Source organism: Penaeus monodon, chromosome 13 (assembly GCF_015228065.2).
Source record: "Penaeus monodon isolate SGIC_2016 chromosome 13, NSTDA_Pmon_1, whole genome shotgun sequence".
NCBI classification, from domain to species: domain Eukaryota; kingdom Metazoa; phylum Arthropoda; class Malacostraca; order Decapoda; family Penaeidae; genus Penaeus; species Penaeus monodon.
This window is the reverse complement of record NC_051398.1, coordinates 44,516,480-44,521,479: the sequence shown is the minus strand read 5'-3', so window position 1 is coordinate 44,521,479 and position 5,000 is coordinate 44,516,480.

The window sequence follows — 5,000 nt, the reverse complement described above, 5'->3', positions numbered from 1 at the left end:
GGTTTTACAACCCGGGAAACCAAAAAAAGGGGAAATTTATAAAAAAAAAAACTGAAAAACAAGGGGGTGGGCCTCGTCTGAAAATGATCTGCGTCTGTCAGTCTCCCTGTTTGTACCTAAACACGCATAGGTCACGCCACGCGAACATCTGGCTTATATGTTTTATGGAAGGATGACAACAACGTTCCATCTGCATGATTATTTGGGGAACCTTGGGGCTGTGTTTTTTTATCGGAAAGATTACAAGGCAACGGTCTCTATCGCGATGCAATCATATAGTTAACTTTTTACTGCAACATATCACCAAGGATCAGCCAAGAGCGACTGTCAAAAGGGCCGTTCACTAATCACAGTGATAAAAATCTTATATATCACACTGACACGTGCGCACTTTATTGCTAAAACATCGATTGTAAAACTGTCAGTGATAATGACGTGTGGCAACTGTGAATGAGGCAATATAAACGAATGATACAAATCCGTTAAATGTAACTATGATATTTTTTCAAAAATATACTTTGCACTTATATACGTGTTTAGGCAGATCTCTAAAAATAAAGGAATTGATAATGACAGAGATAAAGAGAAATGAAGCGGAGTGGGCGTCAGTGAATTTATAAGGCACAGGTCGACACTCCCAAATCCGGCACCCGGTGGGAGCACTAACGCCGACCGCAAACTAAAAAATTGCCGAACTACCGTAGTTGTCGAACAGAATTTCTGATCTAGTTGTACCTGTAATACTCGTGTAGTGTAGTTACTTCTTTTATCATGGAAAATTCAATAACGGATGACGTTTGACGCAGCTCACAGTGCATAAAAAAATATGGACATACATTAATACAAGCGGAATGGGAGAATTACACACACGAAGTATTACGGCAAGGCGCAATATCGAAACACAAACACGCATATATATATATATATATATATATATATATATATATATATATATATATATAATATATATATATATATATATATATAATCGTTCCACGTCCTACATTTGTCACGGTATAGCAAACTAAAGTTTTTTATTCTGTGCCTGCGAGGAGAGTAATGCTAGTAAATAAAGAACTCCACAACACTGAACAAACTGCAAGAGATACATAAATAACGAAACAATAAATTAATCACAGAATCAGGCTTACCACGTGGAACATCGTTTTATCAGATATCACCGTAGCAGCCTGTTTCAGTAAGTGAGTTGCCAAAGACAATCACACACAACTATATAAGCAAATAATGATGTTGCAGTTATTAATGGATCTGCGACATCCATATTATGCGGAAACGATCTGGTTACAGTCTATTGGGTTCGTAATGGTTTAACGTCGAAAATAAACTAAGTGACCAATGTGATTAAAACCAAGCACGGAGTATTATGGCATTGCACTTTAATTACTGTATATTTAGTTGCATACGGTGTGTTGATTGCTTATATGTTAACGTTCCCTGCTAGAAAAAGTATCTGGACAGACAAATGCCAGCGCGCACGCAGACACTCATACACACACACTCATACGAACACACACACACACACACACTCACACTCACACTCACACACTCACACTCACACACACACTCACACACACACACACTCACACTCACACACACGCACGCACACACACACACACACACAACCTTAAAAATCACATCAAGCTTTCACAGCAAACGGAGCGCAACCATGACCTAAAGTAGAACAGCAAACATGAATGGTAAAACACTTTTCCGTGTTGATATTATGGTAAAAAAAACGACAATGCAAAAACTAGATTTATTGAAAATGAGACTACAGGTCTGAAGATGGAATCCAGGTGGATTTCGAAACTGTAGTCTCATTTTCAATAAATCTAGTTTTTGCATTGTGGGTTTTTCTACAACAGTAAACATATAAGTGAAACCCGAGAAGAAAAACATATGCTCATAATACCTTCACAATAATATATAAAGCAACATTACTCTGTGCAAGAATCTGCAGTCAATATATATTGTATAAACAATGAATTATATGAAAACACATTCAAAATTGAGCGGAGTTCCAACTAAGCAAATCTTACACAAATACAAAAGGGGTACGTAGGAAAACAAGTGCAGGAGTGATTCAGAACTCAAACAAATACAAAATACAAACACACTTCTACGCACTGCTTCGGAAATAACGATACGGAGTAGAAGCCAATCAATACAAGCTGACATGGAATATAGTCTACAGTACGACGCTGCACAATCCAGATGGTAAACATACAAACCATGAATAACACAAACCCTTGGCTTACCACTCCTGCAAAATACACGCACACTAAAGTAAATAAAGAAATGAAAAGACTCGTAAATACATAAAATGAATAACAAATGCGTCCCCAAGATAAGGACACTAACGCAAGCCACAAGAGCTAAAATTGCAAGAAGCAGAATCGCACTCCGACCCGCCTACCCCTTAAACACGTTGCAACATGAATGACATTATAACGGGTTCGGAATACAATGAACTGCACGTAGCACTCTCCACCCGTGCCGCCCTCCCGCCCCTACGCCGAACGAACGAAGGGCGGGATCGACAAATTCAATCAATCAGAAACCCTCCACCCCTTATCCTACCCCTCCCGCCGAGCGCTGTCCCCCTCCACGCACCCCAGCCACCCACACGCCCCCGTCGCCACCGCCCACAAACCCTACATGGAATTTAGACCACTTCGCTGAACGAAAAAAAAATGTAAGGGTTGTCCGAGTTCGGGTGATCTGTGGTTGGGGGGAAGGGGGAAGGGGGGAAGGGGGAATGGGATGGGGAGAGGAGGCTGTGGGAATGCGGCAGGGAGGTTAAGGGGTAGGCCGGTAGGAAGGCAGGGATTGTGAGTAAATTGGTAGGGAGGTGGAGAGAGGGGGATTGCTGACTGGCAAGCTGGTATGGTGGTAAGATTGGTCAGCAAGATATAGTGGGATCCATGGCGCAAGGAAGGTAGAAAGTAGGATGGTAAATTGTTAAGTAGGGTGGTAAGACGGCAAGGAGGCAGGCAAGTGGCGTAACAGGTTAGCAGAGCCTTGATGCTTTTTGCTGACCTTGGTGGAAACAGGAGGAGGTGGAAATGTGGTCGAACAGGAGAACGAGAACCAGACAAGAGCGGAAGAGACCGGCCAAAAGAGGTGCGTGGGAAGCGTCAGTACATCGCAAATGTACCAAGTTTTAATTACCCTTCACAGAAACGGGACCAAGGCCAGCAGACGATCCAGAAGTTTTCCCGTTTCGCTGTGATGCGCACATGAACGAACGGCCGCTGTTTCCTTGCAGTTCCTTTGACGGCGACGCTGATGGTGCAAGATGTACGAAGTTCAGACCTCTATTGTTTGGGAATGAATATGACTGGAGGTGGGAATAAGGAGGGGGAGTGAGAGGAAAGGGGGGTGGCGGAAGAAAAGGGAGGGGGAGTGAGAGGAAAGGGGGGTGGCGAAAGAAAAGGGAGGTGGAGAGGGGAGGGACGGAGTGTAAGAAGGCGGGGACAGTAAATAGGAAGGGGAGGGGACGACGAGTAGGAACACTGGAGAGAGGACGAAGATTAGCAAGGAGGACCATAGAGTGGGAAGTAGGGGGAGGCGAAGGGGCGGAGAGGAGGGAAGTGAGACATGAGGAGCAGAGGGTGAGAAGGGGTATAAGTGGCGAGGGAGGAGGGCTCCGCAGCAAGAGTCAATCATGCTCCAGGGCACAGCAACAAGTTGGAAATAAGTTTGGGCGAAGCAACCCGAGCGGCTGAAATGTCGGGAGGGAGAGGAGGGTCACAGTAACCAACTCTGGCATTGGCGATAAAACAGGAAAGAACCTGTAAACACAAAAAATACTGAGGTCAAGAAAGGAAAAAGTACCCAGTTAAGTCATGAATGAGTGTATCACGAGCAACAGACGCACATTAAAAATACAGCAGACATCCTGGATAGACACCAATCCATGCCGGTAGAGGGACGAGCCAAAAGAGAAAAAATCGGTGCACGAAGGGCGGGCGCGGAAGCAGCATCTGCGGTGACGTCACAAAGGCCCGTCAGGCCTACGGGTTCCGCTTTAAGAGATTTTCCTCCGCAGAGAAATCATTCTTCTCTTAAAACCTCTTATCCCCCACCCTTCCCCTCCACCTAAACCCCCCACCTCTACCTTAATCCCCTTCCCCTAACCTCCTCCTCGAGCAAGCCAGCAACACAAAACACCGTGCAAATCCTCATATTCACAGTCGAATCCACATTGCACGCATTTGAACACACCGCAGGAAGTACTTACCCCAACCTCCAAACCCCCCCTCCCCCCACTGAGCAATAGATACAGCAACATCCTGGTTTCGGTTCGAGCATCTGCATTTGGAATTCATGCGCCGGACTAACAGCTCTCCCAGCCACCAATACCTGACACTCGCTTCCGATTTGCTCCTCCGAACTCGCTGCTCATTCCCCATCCCTCATTCCTCATTGCCTTGATATCGCATCAAACTCCCGGCTACGTTTACATTAAAATAATAACGTTGATAGGATATTCTCTCGCAGAGAAAAGGAATAAATCTGAGCCGGAGGGAAGACCAACATCCCTTCATGAAAAAAATGAAGTGAAAACAGCTAAATAAAAGAGTAAATCATAAATACAAGAAAATAACTGAACTGACTACAAGAACACTTACACTCACTTTGTTAAGCGGATAAAATAAAAACAAATAAAAATACAAATACACAGATAAAAACAAAGCAAATGAATGCAAATACAGTACAGAAATCCAAGTACGCCACAACAAGTGCGTCGAACGGAACGAAATCGACTAAAAGGATAATTACGCACCTGCTCGGGGAGAGATAAAAGGTCCATTTAATTATGCAAAGGGGGAAACGTCAGCTCTATCGGGCGCGAGTGACACAGGTGTTATTAAGGCCGACGGAGTGAGTAATGGAGGAGCTATTGCAAACGCAGATGAGACGCCGACTAATGAAGCTGAAATAAGAAGGGGGAAAGAAAGGAGGGGGAAAGGAAG